Source organism: Ailuropoda melanoleuca, chromosome 14, assembly GCF_002007445.2.
Source record: "Ailuropoda melanoleuca isolate Jingjing chromosome 14, ASM200744v2, whole genome shotgun sequence".
Lineage (NCBI taxonomy): Eukaryota > Metazoa > Chordata > Mammalia > Carnivora > Ursidae > Ailuropoda > Ailuropoda melanoleuca.
In genome coordinates this window covers 48020221-48040220 of record NC_048231.1, presented here as the reverse complement: position 1 = coordinate 48040220, position 20000 = coordinate 48020221, and positions in this window count along the sequence as shown.

Sequence of the window (20000 nt, the reverse complement as noted above, 5' to 3'; positions counted from 1 at the left end):
AAAAAAAAAAGATAATGACAGCAGTATAAACAGCTTTTTTCTTTTTAATGCACACTAAATTAACCCTTATTTTTAAATAAAAGATAAAATACACTCAATAAATTCCTCTGCAATCCTACCAAAAGTCATTGCTACTCCTGTACTTTAAGTATCAACCTCTTGGCCCAACTGAATTTTATTCCTTAACATCTAACATACTTTAGATGAAATAAAACATTGGGGGAAATGTGATTTTTTCATCTCCCAACTGAGGTTTTGAACATTTGCTCTCTTGCAAATTTAGGTAATTTTTATTTATGCGATTTTTATGGTGACTAAATCAAATAAAAGACTTCATCCAGATAGTAAAAAATCTTACCAAGATCCATTATGGCTATCGCACTGCCTGGATCACTTCATAAATTTCCAGTCGCTTTGCTCTTTTGTTGGTTGCCCCTTCTCAACTCAGGCCATCTGAGATGTGAGCTTTCACTGTTTGAAGAGATTCCTTAGTTTTAAACAATGTCCCTAAGTATGGACTTTTGCCTTGCTCTCTGCCAAATCAAGTTAACCCCTCTGGCAGAGAAGCTAACAGTTCTTGCTGCCTGCCCTGTCCTATCCTGAAAGACTCCCCATGAATAATGGATCTGGAGGGAGGTGGGAAGGGATTGACCGCATCCCTAGCTAAAATACCACAAACTTCCATTGTTTTCACCAAAGGTTCAGTAGCTTTTCCTTGACTAAAACTTCTTACCTGTTGTATGCCTATGGTCATTTTTTAGAATCCTGCAATGATGGTTTTTGACAATTTTGTTCATTTTTGTCATTACTTTTGGGGGAGAAAATTTGCCAAGATCTTTACTCCATCATATTGGAAGTTCATTGTTAACCTTTGTAGTTTTAAGAGATTTGAGGATAATTTGTTACCTAGCCTGTCCTGATGGATATAGTACCTCTCTCTCTCTCTGCCAAGTCAGTCACAAACAATAAAAACTTTCAAAATTTGATTCCCACCTCTGGTTTCAACTCCAACATGTAAAGAGCTTGGAGTCATTACTCCCTTTCTCACACACACACACACAAAAAAAGCTAAGCACACAAAAACAATGAATTTTATTAGATCCATCATAAAAATGAGGTCACAGGGCAAACCCCCACCCCAACATCTGGAGATATAAGGGAACACAAAGAATCACAGCAGTGGCCAACTTACCTAAAGCAGAAGCTTCTGTATCAATAACTGTACAGAAAAAATCAAAGGTAACTTTGATAAATTGCTGAAGACTAAGTGTGGACTACCTTGAGAATTAAAATTCTTAAGCTTTCAAATTTCCCCAAATTGATCTATAAATTTGTAGCAATCCCAATGAACATCTTGGTAGGATTTCTTATACATATGAAAACAAGTTTATTCTAAAATTTACATGAAATAGTAAAAGAACCAGGGGCACCTGGGTGGCTCAGTGGGTTAAGCATCTGCCTTTGGCTCAGGTCATGATCCCAAGGTCCTGGGATTGAGCCCCACATCAGGCTCCCTGTTCAGCAGGGAGTCTACTTCTCCCACTACCCCTCCCCCCACTCATGCTCTCGCTCTTGCTCACTTTCTCAAATAACTAATTAATTAATTAATAAAACAAAAAGAACCACGATAGCAAAAATGTTTTTGAAAAAAAATCAAAGCTTATATACACATATTACCTCATTTCTGGTCTTAGTGTAAAGCTATCAGGAAACAACGCAGCAGAACAGAGATTTCAGAAATGCAAATACACATTATAGGCAAATTGGGTTTTGGCAAAGGTGCAAAGGAGAGAAATGGAGAAAGAATATTTTCAACAAACAGTGTTAAAATAATTGGACATCAGGCAGTAATTTCTTTGACATCAGCTATGGCAACACTTTTCTAGCTATGTCTCTTAAGGCAAGGGAAACAAAAGTAAAAATAAAAAATTGGGACTATACCAAAATAAAGAGTTTTTGCATAACAAAGGAAACCATTAACAAAACCAAAAGGCAATCTACTGAATGGGAGAAGATATTTGCAAATATCCAATAAGGGATTAACATCCAAAATACATAAAGAACTTATATACACCAAAAATAAAAACAAAACCCCCGCAAAACCCCAAACAATCCAATTAAAAAAATGGGCAGAGGACCTAAACAGACATTTTCCAAGGAAGACGTGCAGATGTCTAATAAACGCATGAAAAGATATTCAGCATCACAAATCATTAGGGAAATGCAAATCAAAACCACAGTGAGCTACCCCCTCCTACCTGCCAGAATGGCTAAAATCAAAAACACAAAAAGTAACAAGCCTTGGTTAGGAGGGGGAAAAGAAAAGGAACTCTCACACACTATTGGTGGGATGTAAATAGATACAGCCATTGTGAAAAATTGTATGGAGTTTCTTCAAAAAATTAAAAATGGAAATACCACATAAGCCAATAATTCTACTACTGGGTATTTACCCCCCAAAAATGAAAACACTAATCAAAAGGATATATATACCCTTATGTTTATTGCAGTATTATTTACAATAGCCAAGATATGGGAGCAACCCAGTTGTCCACTGATAGATGAGTGAATAAAGAAGATGTGGCATATACATACAATTGAATATTATGCAGCCATAAAAAAGGTTCTTGCCATTTGAGAAAACATGGATGGACCTAGAGGATATCGTACTAAGTGAAATAAGTCAGAACGAAAAGGACAAATACCATATGATTTCACCTATATGTGAAATCTAAGAAAACAAACCAAAAGCAGAATCAGATCTATAAATACACAGAACCAACTGATGACAGTCAGCGGGAATGAGGGTTGGGGGATGGGCAAAATAGGTCAAAGGCAGCAGGAGATACAGAGTTCAAGCTACGGAATGAGTAAACCAGAAAAGACCCCAAATTGCCAAAGAAATGTTGGTAAAGAAAGTCATGGGAATTACAGGAACAGCATAGGAAAAATAGTCAGTGGTACTGAAATAGTGTTGCATGATGACCAGTGGTAGTTACACTTGTGATGAGCACAGCATAATGGAGAGAGAAGTGGAATCACTATGTTGTGTCACCAAAACTAATGTTAACATTGTGTCTCCTATACTCAAAAATAATTGGACATCTATACACACACAAAAAAAAGTTAGACCTCTTTCTATATCTCACTCCTTATACAAAAAATTAGCTCAAAATGGAGACCTAGACATAATGTATCAAACTCTTAAAATTTAGAAGAAAATAGGATAAACTCTTTGTGGCCTTAATATACGCAAAAATTTCTTAGATTTTATAACTAAAAAAACAACCAGAAAAAAATAAAAATGATCACTATATTTTATCAAAATTAATGATAAAACACTGTTAAGAGAACGAAAAAAAAAACATAGGCTAGGAAAAAAATGTTTGTAAATCTTATATCTGACAAAAGCATTGGGTCCAGAATATATAAATCTGTAAATAGGCCTCAAACCTTGATAGGAAAATAAATTACCCAGCGTAAAAATTGGCAAAAATTTTAGTAAACACTTCACCAAAGAAGATACATGGCTGAAAAAGAAGTACGTTAAAGGGTGCTCAACACCATTGGATATTAGGAAATTCAGATTAAAACCACAACAAGATGAATGAGATACTACGATAAAGTTTTTAGGAGAGCTATTCAAAAGAAAACGGACAAGATAAAATGCTGATGAGGATGCAAAGTAACCAGAACTTTCATGCATTACTGGAAACACAAAATGGGGCAGACGCCATGAAAACTGTTTGGCAGTTTCTCTTAAGGTTAACATACAGTTAACACATGACCCACCAATTCCGCTCTTAGGGTTTTGCCCCAGGGAAATGAAAACTTATGTTCAGAGAAACCTGTGTATGAGTGTTTATAGCAGCTTTATTTAGAACTGCCAAAAAACTCACAACAAGCCACATTTCCCTTAATTGGGGAATGGATAAATAAACTGCAGTCTATCCCTACTATGGAATACTTCCGAGCAATAAAACGAAACAAACTATTCAAACATGCAACAGCATGGATGGATCTAAAAGGCATTTTACTAAGTAAAAGAAGCCAGACTAAATCCATGTTGTTTAAAGGGGGGAATAAAAGCCAGGCCAAATACCCTTCGAACGCATTCATATGATAATCAGGAAGAGGCAGAAGTATAGGACTGGAGAATAAATTATTGGTCGCCAAGAGTTAAAGAGATAGGAAAGTTTGGCTGAAGTGCATAACGCAAGGGACGGGGGAGCCAGCGTGATTTAAGCGCTCTGTGCGTTGACTGTGGAGGTGGTGCACAGCTCAATGCATTAGTCAAAACTCATAGAACTGTACACCAAAGAGGCGAATTTTACTGTATGTAAATTATTTTTACCTAAAACAGTAATAATAACAAAGATAAACAACAAAAGTAATGCAATGTATTTTGTCTTTACAACCTGTAAATCTAAAATACATGACAATAGCATAACAGATGGAAGAAATTAGAAATTCTCTGCTGTAAGGCTTTTACACTACCAATGAAGTGGCATTCCATTGCTGTATTATTTGGAAATAGATGGTAAGTTAAAAGACAGAAAAACGGTTGCGCCTGGGTGGTGCAGTGGTTGTGTCTGCCTTCGGCTCAGGGCGTGATCCCGGACTTCCCTGAGATCGAGTCCCACATCCGGCTCCTCCACTGCGAGCCTGCTTCTTCTTCTCCCACTCCCCTGCTGTGTTCGCTCTCTCCCTGGCTGGCTCTCTGTCAAATAAATAAATAAAATCTTTAAAAAAAACAAACATAGAAAAAGGGCATAAGCTAATAAGCCAATATTAGGGGTAATATGAAATAATAAAAAATACTCAATCTAAAACAAACCTGATAAGAAAGGAAAATGGAAAAAGATCAGATGTGACAAATGGAAAACAATCAATAAGATGGCAATTAAATGTAAATATTTTAAACTCTTCATTTAAAAGATAAATTTTATTAGAGTGGATAAAAAGGTAAAACCCAATAATACATTATCCATAAAATTCCACTTTAAAAGACGTAACTAGTTTAAAAGTAAAAATTTTCTGCTCATTTAAGGATATGAAAATTAACAAAGAAGATACGTCTGAGAGAAAACATTATATGTATATTGCAAATTTACCTGAAAAAAGACTTGTATCCAGAATGTATTTAAAATGCTTATGGGGCTCCTGGGTAGCTCAGTTGTTAAGCCACTGACTCTGGGTTTCGACTTAGGTCCTGATCTCTGGGTCCTAAGATGGAACCCCACCTTGGGCTCCATATTTGGTGCATCTGCTTGTCCCTCTCCTACTGCTCCTCCCCCCACTTGCACTCTCTCTCAAATAAATAAATAAATAATAAATAAAATCTTAAAATGATAAAATAAAATTCTAATTGTATATTATCATGCCTTTTCCCCTATGATTAATAATTTATGCACCTGCCTTCTACATTTGCTCAGCCTTGTCAAAAGTTTACATATTTTTATTTCATTAATTTCCGTTTTTATTATTATTTCTGTTCTCTTACTATTTGGGGAAGTAGTCTTTTCAATTTTTAAATTCTTGAGTTTGATTCTTAACACAAAAATTTTAATTAATTATTATACATAATTATATATAATACATAAATTATAATATTACACATACTTTGTGTATTATATAGGACCCTGGGTCTTTACCCTTTGGAATGGTAGTGTCTCCAGGGGAAAGATAACATAAGCATCCAATAAAGAGTTTTATCCCTTTGAAATATAAACATCTAGGAAAATAATTCTCCGAATCTCTCAGATGATCTCAGGGTTATTCAGTCTCCCTTTCTAGTGCCCCAGGTCCCTAACACAGACTTTTATCTCTCAGAGGAGTAAATGAAGGTTTATTATCCTTTGGTTGCGAGTAAATTAGCTTTACCTTTAAAGAGACCAATAGATGCAGATGTAATATACAAGGCATGTGAAAAATAGAATATTTGAGGAGTAAAGTAAAACCATCTCTAGCTTCATAGCATGTCAATTTCAGTGATTGAAGACTAGAACTTTGCAGGAATAAGAGAAATCCAGGGAAGATTGATTTCCCCATGCATATATTTTAAGGCTATAAATTTCCTTCTATTGGTTTATTTAGCTGCATTTCACAAATGTTGCCTTGGAATTTACATTCTCTTCTAAATACTTTCTAATTTCTATTGAGCCTTCCTTCCTTCTTTCCTGCTTTCCTTCCTCCCTCCCTTCCTCCCTCCCTCCCTTCCTTCCTTCCTTCCTTCCTTCCTTCCTTCCTTCCTTCCTTCCTTCTTTCCTTCCTTCTTTCCTCCTTCCTTCCTTTTTCTTTTTTTACTTCCCTCTTTCCTTCTTTCTTTTTTCCTCTCTCTCTCCCATTTTTCTTTTTTTTTTTCCTGTACCTTGAACTATTATTGTGCACAGTTAGTTTCTAAACATTTTGAGGTGAGGTACGGATTTCTTTGGCTATCCATTTTATTGTTGACTTCCAGTTACATTGCACATGGTCAAAGAACCTAATCAGAAGGTGGTATCAGTGTTTTGGTTGGTGTTCTTTGTATAGTCTAGTCTAGCTTGTGCTGTTCTGTTCCACATGTATTTTTGTATGTGTATGTGGAAAAATATTAAAAGCACAAAATTTGCCATTTTAAGCATTTTAAGTATACAATTCAGTGGCATTTGTAAGTTTTCATATTTTCTAATTGTTAGTTGCAAACTTATTACATGTCTACTCAATCAATATTGTGTGTTCTTTAAATCTTCTAGATCCTTATTAACATTTTGTTGCTTTTTCTACCTAATATTGAAAGAGGTACAAATTTTCTCATTTTAATTTCATAGTTTTTTACTTGAAATCTTGTACTTTTTGCACCACAGATTTTTCCATTGTTGTAAGATCCACAATTATGTTATCTTCCCAGAAAATTATTCATCTTGTCAATATAGTTATCTTAATGAACGCTTATCAATTTTTGCCTTAAAATTTATTTCATTTTATATGCTGTTATTACCAGGATCAAATGGAGTGACCTAAGAAAATGGAACTTCCAGTAGATGGGACATGGCCAGATTTATTTTCCTTTCAGTGGATGGGCCATGTGAAAATAGCTATTAACCTTGGGTGAAGAGGGAATTCTGTGGAATGAAAAACAAAGGCAAATTTTTATGATTCAATCCTCTGTGGGATCGCTGTGCTTTCCCTTCTCTGTGGTCAGTCGACTTTCCTCTGAAGATATGCACTATGCTGCTGCTCCATGTGCCTCTTAGTCATCCTCTTTGAAGTGACCTGGTGTTTGGAAATTCATGATACCTGATTATTTCTTCTTCTGTCCTTTGTTTGTGTTATTTTCAGCCTCAGAAAAGTTTTATAGAAATGTGCTTTCTCAGTCACTACTTCCTTAAGATAGTTGAACTCCTTGTTTTGCTCCTTGGCCATGGAGTTTGGGAGTGGAAGCCCTGATCCTTTCAATGGCACGTTCTATTTGTATAGCAGTCAGCATTCACTGAGATTCGCCCACGCAGTATTCCCAGGAGGCATGGAAAGCCCTGCTAGTCCTTCCTATTTATTTTGGTTGAATTAGAATGAAAATAAAACTAGATGGTGAGGAAATAGGTCTTGATCATGGCGGCAATGAGAATGAATAAAAATTGCTGTGAAACACTGTACACCCACATCTTGATTTTCACTTTTAAAGACTAAACTAAAAGGGTGAACTCACACTAACATTGCCTTGTTCCTGTTTTGTCAAGCACTCTTTGTCTGTTTTACGCCTCAGAGGAAAATAGCAGTTTGTTTCAAATACAATATTGGGTGCCATTCCCACTGCTCTTCACATGAAACATAGTCTCTACCATTTTGCCCAACAAAAAAATGCCTGCATTCTCTCTGTTGTGGTTCGCAAAGGACTTCTACTCCCTTCACCCATTTCACTCCTTTTCTCCCTCTCACGGGACATTTTAGTATATCACTTTTTTAAAAAAGATTATGTATGGGGACACCTGGGTGGCTCAGTCGGTTAAGTGTCAGCCTTCAGCTCAGGTCATGATCCCTGCTTCTCCCTCTGCCTGCTGCTCCCCCTGCTTGTTCTCTCTCTCTCTCTCTGTCTCTCTGACAAATAAATAAATAAAATATTTAAAAATGTATTTTTTTATGCTACTGAAAGCTTTCCAATTCTATAAAATATCCGAATTTAACATCACTGACTGTTGACCCCCCTTTGACATCTTTGGATGTAATCAGATGGACATCAACCTCTGTCTTCCCATCTTTTTCCAGGATGTTTATTCTTTTGTAAGAGATTTCCCACTGAATATGGTATTCCTGTATTTCCTACATCTACCCTACAATCTCTCAGAGTCACTTCACAAACTGAGAAGTCTCTCTGCTAAATTCAATAAATTTGGGGGTGAAACTTTCTTTTAGGTCAATTCACTGTTTTTGTTTGTTTTAATTATGGTAAAATACACATAATACACAATGTACCATCTTAGCCACTATTAAGTGTAAAGGTCAGTGGTATTAAGGGCATTCATATTGCTGTGCAACCATCACCACCTTCCATCCCCAGAGCGCTTCATCTTACAAAACTGAAACTCTGTCCCCATTAAACAATAGCTCCCCATTTCTTCCTCCGCCTACCTTCTGGTAACCACTGTCCTACTTTCTATCACGATGAGTTTGACTATTCTAGGTACCCCTTGTGAGATCATACAGTGTTTGTCTTTTTGTGACTGGCTCATTTCATTTAGCTTAATGGCCTCAAGGTTCATCCATGTTGTAGCCCATGTCAGGAATTTCTTTCTTTTCAAAGATGAATAGCGTTCCGTTGTATGTATAAACTGCATTTTGTTTATCCACTCATCCATTGATAAACCCTTGGGTTGTTTTTGCCTATACATCAAATGATTCCAAAGAAAAAAAAACAAAAACAAAACTTTGAGCAATACAGAAAAGTAAAACTAGGAAGGTAAAGCCCCCTCATTTTTCAACAGTGCAAAGGCAACTATTCTTACCATTTTCATGTATGACCTTCCAGTCATTCCTCTATCTTCTTGCATATACATTTGTAGATACAGATATGGATAAACAATTTTACATATAGTTGTACTGTATGTGCTATCCTATAATGTCATTTTTAACTGAACAAGACTCCATGATCCTGTTGCCAAGTCAAAAACTGCTGTCTACATTATCCTTTTCATGATTGGAAAATTGCAGTCCATTAAACGATCATGCAGTGATTTGCTTAATACATTCCCTATAAGTAGAAATATAGCATGATTTTTTTTCACACAGTGTAAACAAGGCATGATGACAATATTAGGGCAAATTTCTTAAAGTAGGATTTGAGCTCAAAGGAAAAACATTTGGTAAAAAGATTAAAATGTTCAGTATTTTTCTTTTATATTGAAAGTGAATTGCAGAGGAGAACAATAATACCTATTTTAATGTGTGTTCATGAGGTTAATAATCTTTTAACAAGGAATTGGCCATTTGTAATTTTTTCATGAATTGTCTAGGTACAATCTTGGCATATAATTTTTATTTTATTTTTTATTTTTTTAAAGATTTTATTTATTTATTAGAGAGAGAGTGAGTGAGAGAGCACAAGCAGGGGAAGGGGCAGAGGGAGAGGGAGAGGGAGAGGGAGAAGCAGACTCTCTGCTGAACAGAAAGCCTGACATAGGGCTTAATCCCAGGACCCTGAGACCATGACTGAAACCAAAGGCAGATGCTTGACCGACTGAGCCACCCACACACCCTTATTCTTTTATTTTTTAAAAGAACCTCTTTGGGGGTGCCTGGGTGGCTCAGTCATTAAGCGTCTGCCTTCGGCTCAGGGCGTGATGCCGGTGTTCTGGGATCGAGCCCCACATTGAGCCCCACATCAGGCTCCTCCGCTGGGAGCCTGCTTCTTCCTCTCCCACTCCCCCTGCTTGTGTTCCCTCTCTCACTGGCTGTCTGTCTCTGTCAAATAAATAAAATCTTAAAAAAAATAAAAAATAAAAGAACCTCTTTGTCCTTGCAATACTACTTATAGGTCAACAGTCTTGTTCAAACTGTTTTCCTCTTTTTTGATTTTTCTTTCCATTTCTAAAAGGTATCTTTTGGCATAATGGAGTTTTATTCTTGTGGAAGTAACTTTATTTATCTTTTTTTGTGGCATCTGATTTTTCTGACATTCTGAGGTTCTCATCCCTACAATCATCCTTTTGCAACTGACACACACACATACACGTATACATGACCATAAAACTTAATTAGCTACATTTCCTAATAATATTTTATTTTTCAATATATAAAAGAGTATACATTTGGAATTCATTTTTACATCAGAGTGAGGTAAGGATCTACTTCAGTGTTTTCACAAATATAAACAGCGAGATTTCCCGGTGCCATAGATCAAAGAATTTATTTCCCCTTATTGACTTAAAATGTCATGTTTATCATAGACAGAAGCTCACAGACACTTAAGTTGTATTTCTGGATTCTCTATCCCATCAAATGGAGTGACTAATATTTTACTGATAATGCAGAGTTCTAATTACTGCACTTTTAAAATACATATAATGCAGCTATGGCTTGTGCCTTGTGGGGTTTTTTTCATAATTTTTAGATTTTCTTTCAGTTTTTTCAAGAGAAACATAACAATTACTAGTAACCTTCAAAAGAGTCTTTTTGGTATTGCCCTAGGAAAATTTGCTTCAGGAAAAGTACTTTTTAATAAAATTACCTCTTTATCCAAGAAGCAGGTACATTACTCAATTTACTTAATTTTTCCTTTATGTTCTTCAGTCAAATTTTATCATTTTCTTCTATAGGTACAAAAAATACTCGCTAATTTTATTGAGAGTACTTCATAATTTTGAAGAGATTTCTGTTGTCAATGGTTTATCTTTCTAATATATCTTTTTTTTTAAAGATTTTATTTATTTGACAGAGAGAGACACAGCGAGAGAGGGAAAACAAGCAGGGGGAGTGGGAGAGGGAGAAGCAGGCTTCCCACTGATTTGGGAGTCCTATGTGGGGCTCCATCCCAGGACCCTGGGATCATGACCTGAGCTAAAGGCAGATGCTTAACGACTGAGCCACCAGGCATCCATCTTTCTAATATATCTTGTAATTCATTATTTCTGCTCAAATAAAAAGTACCTGCTGGTTTTAACATATTAATTATAACGAACAATCTTACTTAATAGCGTATCTGAAATCATTCAGTTCACTCTTTTGAATTTTTACAATTACAGTTATATTATTTCTATATGATGTCTATAACTTCTATTTGGTGCTGTAATTGTATGATCTAATACTTCCAGGACAATACTTAAAAACAGTGCTGAGAATAAAACAGTGTTATTTTCCTCACTCTAATAGGAATGCTTCTACCATTCTGTTATGAATCTTGAAGTAGGCTTATGGTCAGGTATGTGTGTGTGTATATATAAATATATACATATTTGTCCTACTAAGTTATCCACCCACTCGACCAAAGGTGTTTAGCATTTACATTAGAAATAGTTGTCAAGGGGCACCTGGGTGGCTCAGTTAGTTAAATGTCTAACTTTGGCTGAGGTCATGATCTAGGGGTCCTGGGATAGAGCCCTGTGACTGGCTCCCTGCTTGGCAGGGAGCCTACTTCTCCCTCTGTCCCCCTCACCCCCGCTCATGCTCATGTTCTCACTCACCCTCTCTCTCAAATAAATAAATAAAAACTTAAAAAAAAAGAAATAGTTGTCAAATTTTTGTTATGTTACATTGGAAACTATAGAGATAAACACATAATGTCTCCTCTTTGGAACTATTAATACTGTGAATTATTTCAGTTATTCCTAATATTGAACCATTTTATACTTCTCAAAATTATTTAAATTTTTACAAGTTATTTGTAAAAAGAAAACACAAGATTTGATTAAAGTTGTAAGAACAGTATAATAAAGTTCTTCACCTAGATTGATCAACTGTTAACTTCTTGCTGTATCTCCCTCATTCCCATACATTTATATATACTGAATTATTTGAGAAGAAATTACAGATATGATTAATCTGTTCCTCTAAATACTTCAGAATATCTGCAGTAAAAACTAGAACATACAACCACTGGTATAATGATCAAATTTAGGAAATTGTTAACATTGATACAATGCTATTATCTAACCTATGATTTATATTAGAGTTTTCCAGTTGTCCCAAATGTTTTTTATAGCTTTTATTTTTCTGATCTAGAATCCAATCCAAGCTTGAACATTAAATTCAGTTGTCTCTTTAGTGTGTTTTAATATGGAGAAGTTCTTCAGGATTTATTTTTCTATTATGACATTAAAATTTTGAACAACACGGGCCAATAGCTTTTTAGAATATCCCTCAAATTGAGATTTTCTTGTGTCCTAGTGATTAAGCTCAGCCTTTCTGACAGGAATGCCATGGAGTTGCCGTGTCTTGCTCCTCACAAGAGACATCTGGTGTCATTCCATCCATGTTTGGTCATGTGGACTTCGGTAATACAATATCTGCCAGGTTAAAGACCATTTTCTTCTGTGTAATTAATACGTAACCTGTGGAGGTAGACACATATCGAAGACTGGGTAGCATCTTTTTTCTCATCTACATTTCACCCACAAGTTTTAGAATCTCATGATGATTTTTGCCTGAGTTGAATAGTATTGTGCTGATAGCAACATTGTATTTCAAATTCTGCCATTTGTTTTTAAATTTATTGGTTAGCATTTTATTATAGGGAAAAACTTCTCTTCTTCCTAGTTCCCTCCCTCCCACCCTCTTTCCCTCCTTCTTTCCTTTCTTCCTTCCTTCCTTCCTATGGACACATGCATTCTTTTATCCCCAGTGGGTTAGAATCCATTACTATCCTTATTACGTATTCTTTCATTGTCCTGCCAGATTCCATTTCTTAATATTTTATTTATTTGTCATCAATATTTATAAGTGACACTAATCTAGTTTTTATATTGTGTGCTACCTTTATCTGGATTTGGTACAGCTTTATATAGACATTATAAGAGTAATCAGAAACCTTTAGAACAGTTGAAATAACATAAAAATTAAAGTTTTCTTTAAGTTTGAAAGAATTTCCATATAAAGTTTTTGGGATTGATTAGATCATTCAGTGTCTGTCTCTCTCTGTCCAGTTTTGTGGTTATAGTTCTATTTTATCTTATATTTGATTTTGTTTAGGATAGATTGTGTAAATACACTTTTATAACTATTTTAAGTTTAAGTTGTTGGTTTTTTTAAGTTGTTATTTCCCTGTTCTCATTTCCATTTTGGCATTCTCACACTCTTTTCTGTTTGCAGTCCTTGATATACTTATCTACTGAGTTTTATCTAAATTATCATTTATTTTTCCCTTGAGAGTATAACCCTTGATATATTCACCAATTCTGTAATTTTTGCTTTTTCCAACTTACAGTATCTTCTTAGGTAATTTTTCCATCTGCTCCTCTTAGATTTGTTTTCTGGTACTTTTTAACAACCTAAGTTTTATTCTAAATGCTACTTTTCTCTGAGTATAAGTTTGGCAGTAAATCATGAATTTTTATTTGGAGCTTTCCCATTATTGTTATTTCCTAAATAATCTGCAATTTCAGTCTTGACTTTCTCTTTGATCCTAAAGTCGTTTTCCAGATGTTTTTATAAATTCAAAATGGTTGAGGTTTTATTATTTTAGTTTCATTGTTGGCACTTATTTATAATATTATCGCATAGCCAGAAATACACAATTTTGACTCTGAGTCTTATTTGCAATGTTATGTTTCTTTGTAATCTAATACGTTGCTAGTTTTTATAAATACTCCATGAACATTTGAATTGAAAGTCCAGTGTCTGCTTATAAGGTGTACATTTCAATGTATGTTAGATCTATTTGATGAACCTGATTTCACTCAAATATTCTATATATGTACTTACTATATATTTAATCATCAAGGACTGAGAAAAAGGTGTTAAACTCTCCTACTTCTGTGTTTTGTTGATCTCTTTATGGCTCAAATTCAAATTTATATCATATCCCTTGTATTATATGTTTTTTATAATTCGCCCATTGGTTCTCTATCCAGTTTACTCTAAGAAAATCAAATTTGACAAATGAAACGAAGCCAGGTCCAAACAAAACCTGAGAGGTAAAACCCATGCTTTGTGCCCTCCCACTCCCCACCTCCTTCTGTCCAGCTGAGTTCTTGTTCTGTCCATTCCAGAGCTTCCCCTCTGCTCTGGATCAGTGTCAATGGGCTTCAAGAAGTTTTAGCCTTTTAAGAAAAACTCATTGTATGCCTACAGTAATGGATCTCAATGAAAAATTGCAGTCTCCATGACAAAGTGAGAAATAGATTTGGACACAGAGTACCCCATTGAGGTCCTGGCATCAGGCTGCCCCTAGCATAGCCTTTCTGCGCCAAACTTACTTCACAGTGGTCCCTACACCAGGTCCCCCAAAGTCTCATCCTTTTATTTAAGCTCTGCCTTTTCTACACACACTGTGACAATATACAATAACATTTATGATATGCCCAACACTACTGAGGCTGTAACACACCTATCCTCAAGCAATATACAACTAATCTTTTCTAGATTCCACTGATGTAGTATTTGTATTAAAAGTCTCTCACCTCAACCCCCAACATTGATATCAAGAAGATTTCCAAAATTCACATGCAATGGGGTGAGGATATGAAGCCAGGTCTGTCTAGGTTCCACGTCAGGACTATTTCTCAACCTTTGGGGGCACATGAAGCACCTAGAGTGCTCATTTAGAGCGTCCATTCCAACCCTCCCCAGGTCTGTCCTGAGGCCCAGAAATCTAAGTTTTTACCAAGCTCCTCATTTAAGTCTGATGCAGCAGTTACAAGTCTGCACTTTGCAAACTGCTCACTGTGCTGGTTGACATTGGATGCTTTCACATGCTTATAAGAACCTCAACAAAAAAGTAGATTTTAATCTCTGATATGAAAGACTAGTAAAAATACCTGATTTTTCTGTGTTTTCTAACGTCATTGGGTAAAATGTTGTAGAAAAATAAAAGTTTTGTTCTGAGTTATTCCTGCTTTAGGTCATTACAGTATCTAAGAATGGCTTCATCCCATCAATATTGGTTGTAATTTATGACTATATTTACAGGATTTTTAAAAATCCTTCCACTCCCAAAATTTTTTTTAAGATTTTTTATTTATTTATTTGACAGAGATAGAGACAGCCAGCGAGAGAGGGAACACAAGCAGGGGGAGTGGGAGAGGGAGAAGCAGGCTCGCAGCGGAGGAGCCTGATGTGGGGCTCGATCCCATAACGCCGGGATCACGCCCTGAGCTGAAGGCAGACGCTTAACCGTTGTGCCACCCAGGCACCCCCACTCCCAAAATTTATTCAATATAGTTTTCCCCCTTGTACATATAATGTCAAATATAATATAAATCATTAGAGGAAAAGGGAAAGACAGAACAATGAAAAAATAAAAAAGATTTTTTTCTTCTGCCAGAAGGTAAATACTATTGCATACAGACTGCCCTTCCTCAATCAACATTTTTCTTGAAGATATTTTTGTTGAACACAGAGAGTTCTTTATTCTCTTTTAAACTGTAACAGGAAGAATAACTTGGGTTACTCTTTGACCCTTACCAGTTGGGTAACTTTATTTGATAGAAAAATACGAGCCATATATTTAAAAGTGAGTAGCAGCAAGTGATTGGTCAATAACACCCTTCAAAGGAAAGACCACAAAATTGAGCCTGGTAGTTAATCCAGGCACAGTTCATTCATCAATCTGGAAAGTTCACTCAATTTCCCTCCAAGGTCTCACTTTTCATGATCACTATAGAAAACAGTCCAAGAGCCCAGAGTTTAGAGTGGGAGGGTTCCTCATTGTCTCTTAACTGGATGTTTGACTTCAGACAAGGTGCCAAATACTCTCAGCCTCAACTTACCCATGTGGAAAAGAAACCATGCTATTCATGGAGGGGATTGCTGTGAAGATTTAAATGAGGTGATACATATATGTTCCCTCCTCCAACCTTTCTGATGACATTCTGGTCTATAATGAAGCAAGAGCATAGCACAGGAGGTCCCGGGTTGTTACCACTCCATAAAGCTCTGTAGTTTTACTTGGAAATAGCTATTGCTTATTATCCCCCCAACATTGTTCCATGATTCCTCATGCTCATAAAGGATATGTGCATATTACTTATTTTTAAATATGGTTTGTCTACTAAACTGGTTGTATATGTGTGATAACTTCATATAGGTAACTTCCACAGAAAATGAGGGACATCTAACAACGTGGGATATAAGAGGCCACAGCCTCTGGTCCAGGGACCCTTAGACTTTCAGGTGATGTAGTAGGAACCGAGGTGGAAAGCAGATGAGAGGAGTATAACACACTCTTGGTTCAAATTTCTGTTAAAAACAAATCCAAAAATACTGGCCATATGTATCTGGCATCCATAAATGTTTTTTGAAAAAGTTTTTCACTAAAAATTTGAAAAACCACTGAAACCGTCTGGCCTTTTCACCCAGGGCAAGAAAAGTAAAAGAACTGTTCTGTTCACATGTCTCCTGGTATCAAGATGCAGGATGAGGCCCTGGGTTTTCCAAGCCTCAGTGTACTTTCAACTCTAACATTTGGAGGGATATTCCATGTACAGAGACACCAACTGGTTGTGGGATAATTCAGTAGGGGATTAAGCTCCATGTGTCACATAACAAAGACAGTTTTGACTCTGTCCTCTTCCTCCCCTCGTAATGTGGGAACCATCAAATGGTATATTTTTGAGAAATTTTAAAAAAACATAATTGCTATTTTAAATTGATCCTCTGACCCAAGCTATGTTTATTTGGAATATTTTCTTTTTGATATGAAGTTGAGCATCTACTTAAGAAGTTATAAAGCATGATTTTTCAGTAACTAAGTAGGAGATTTCATTTCCCCAACTGCATACATACCTGAATTTTTTTAACCCTCTTGAATGAGTCTAAGAAACACCTTCCAAAAATCACAACTTCTATATTAGCTTAAAATCCTATTTGATATGAGAGACTGCCTGGGTAATTTGGGGAAGGTTTAGGGGTGGGGGTCGTGGTGGGAAGAGGAACAGGAACTTAACAGCAGCAAAGCAGCACTCTCTGAAAACACACATTGAAAGGAAAGTCCTGCACTCCAATGGATTTGGTTCCTGATGAAGTTTTGGTTTCGGCCATTAATCTCTGTGCAGTGGGGGATAAAACCCAAGTTGTGTTGTTTTAGCTGATACTCATTACCAAATCCATCAGTCTATTGCTGCACAGCACTAAAACCCCAAAATGCTGAGCAGGGAGCTCAAAGGGATGGAGTTAATGTTTCTGACCGTGACGACCATTATCAATCCTTCTCCTTCAAATCATCACATCTGCTCTGACAGCTGAAGTAGAGGAAAAAACTATTGTGTTCAAGTGAAAAAAGAATCTGTCTAGAAAAATGAGGCAGGCAGAATTGGATTAATCCATTTCTTTTGGGAAGTTTCTCACCTTCTTATCAAAGAATTTGAAGGCAGTTTGCAAAAGGAGCAAAATGGCCAAAATTAGGAGGAAAGAATCATAGAAGGAGATGTTAGCAGGTACCTGAGTTAGGGGGTTTGCTTTTGCCCCAAAGCCAGCCTAAAGTGCATTGGGTTAGCATGGTTCCATTTTTCTGACACACACACACACATACACACACACACAAGTTCCAATAAATGCATTGCAAAATACATTTTTTAACACCTATACATTAGCTGAATCAGATATTCATCACTTGGTGCCTTGTATAGAGAATATAGCAATTTTGGTCCCTTCCTACCTTGGAAAGAGGATGTTGATGAACGTGATGCCCGAGACATTTAACTATAGATCCCCAGAGGATTGCTGAGACCCTTTCAAATGCATAATTTCCGTATCACTACTCCATAAGAGCCGAGGACATAATTTAAGTGAACTATGACACAGCGAAGACATTTCTGCGCTGAGTACTGGCAGGAAACAAAGGTCACAGAGCAGTTTGGAAGGGTTTTAGTGAGGGATTATTTACGAAGGTGTGGGAAGAGAATACATAAATGCCAGGTCCCCTAAGGGACCCCAGGACTAAAAACGCAGCCTGAATCAGGAAGGGAGGAGGCAGCTGCCGGGACTTGGGAACAGAGAAGGCTGTAAAGGAAGCTGCAACCTTCGGTGGAGAGACACAGCCAGCGGAAAGGGAGCCCGGAAACACAGGCCAGGTCGGATTCTCCTCCTGCCATCTTCTCTCTCACCAGGGGTTCCCAGGCCAAGCACAAAGAGGAGTCAGAAGTCAAGAGAATGTGTGGCTGCAGTGCATCCTGGAGGCTCCTGAAGCAGGGGAGAATGGAAGGCGGTGGGGAGCAGATGAGCAGGACACGGGAGGACCCCAGAATAGTCCAGAGGATGGAGACAACACGGTCCCTGTGCTGTGGCAGCTTCAGAGCCAGACAACTGAGTCTGAACCCCGACTCCATCACTGCCTGGCAGGGTGGCTTGGGCAAACGAGTAACTTCAAGGAGCCTGACCTCCTCGTTTGTGGTATAGCCACCCTTCCAGAGGATTGTAAGGACAAAATGAGTTAAATTTGTCATGCACCCCACGGAGTCTCAACACTTCAGAAACATTCATCACATCTTAGCTGACTTCAGATACTCCGATGAGCCAACTGAGCTTCTCCTCTGATCAATGAGATGCAGTCAGAATGTCTGTCACACACGAAGCTGCAGGGAGAGCCACAGCGATGCCAAAGAGGCAGAGCCAAGCACGCTAGTGCTTGCTGCCACAGATGGCGAGGCCAGAGAAGACGTGCTTCCCCTAAGGCCCTGCAAAAATACATGCGCATGCGCACACAGATGCACCCCCCGCCAAGCCACTCTCGGGACGGGGATGTCTCCCATCTACATGCATGGGGAAGAAAGGGCCATTGCATGTCCTTACAGGTCACACAGTGACTAAAACCCTAACACATAACATGCAAAACGATGATTTTACCTGAAGACGATGACAAACTGCCAGTTAATGCTAAGGAAAAGCCCTCTAAAATCCTTTTGGTGGCGAGGCAGGGTTTAGATACATAAATCACTAACACACAGAAACCTCTTTGTCTGTTTTCCAACTCGGGATGAATGAAGCGGCATTGCAGACTTAGGAACTACCCCCCCAAAAATCACAAAATAACTTAGAAATGCTATAAATTCTGCATCAGTTCGAAAATTGACTGTATCTTATTTCAAGGCTCCTAATAACCCTGTGAGACTCCTTCTTGATGTAGTTAAACCTTGGGTTAATTTATGGACTACCCAAACTTCAGATGAGCTTGCAGGGCAGCCCCCCCAACCCAAGGCTAGTTCAAACAGTCAAACTCTTGAATGAAAGAAAAATATTTTTTTCTTTTTCAGAAAACTCCTTCAGCTTTGGTAAATAGATTATTTATGGACTCGCGAGCTATTTTTAGATATATCCTGTCTTCGGAGGCTAAGCAAGGGAGCCCGAGCTCTCCAACGAGTGTCGTGAGATACGGAGGCTCCACACCTTGAGCCCATGGTGCTAACTCAGGAGAGCACTGCAGAGCTGCCCTTTTGTGCTGCTATGGGTCTGGGACAGTGGGCAGACATTCTGAGAAACACAAGCAGCTGCTGTGGCGGGCTTGGAATTGGACAGTGGGAATGGAGACAGAGAGACCAAGTCTCAGGTTAAGGGAGCAACCAGCTTGTTACAGAAGCCATTGCTCTAGTGAGTGAGAAAGAGTATCCATAAAATGGAGTAAGGTAAGTCAGAGCTTTTGGCAGAAGATGATGGAGAATGTAATGAATCTGTGATCTTGTGTAAGTAAGTTCCAGGATGGATGTCCTGAATCCATAACCAAATGTTCCAGTTATTCAAACAAAGAAAGCAAGCATCTTTTTAAGATACCATTGTCCCGAGACCATTTGAATTACAATAAAATTTTAAAACAAATTTCTTTTAGAAGAGTACAGCTCTTTGTGGAAAGTCTGCTCCTCTTGATTAGTTTTCTAGCATTT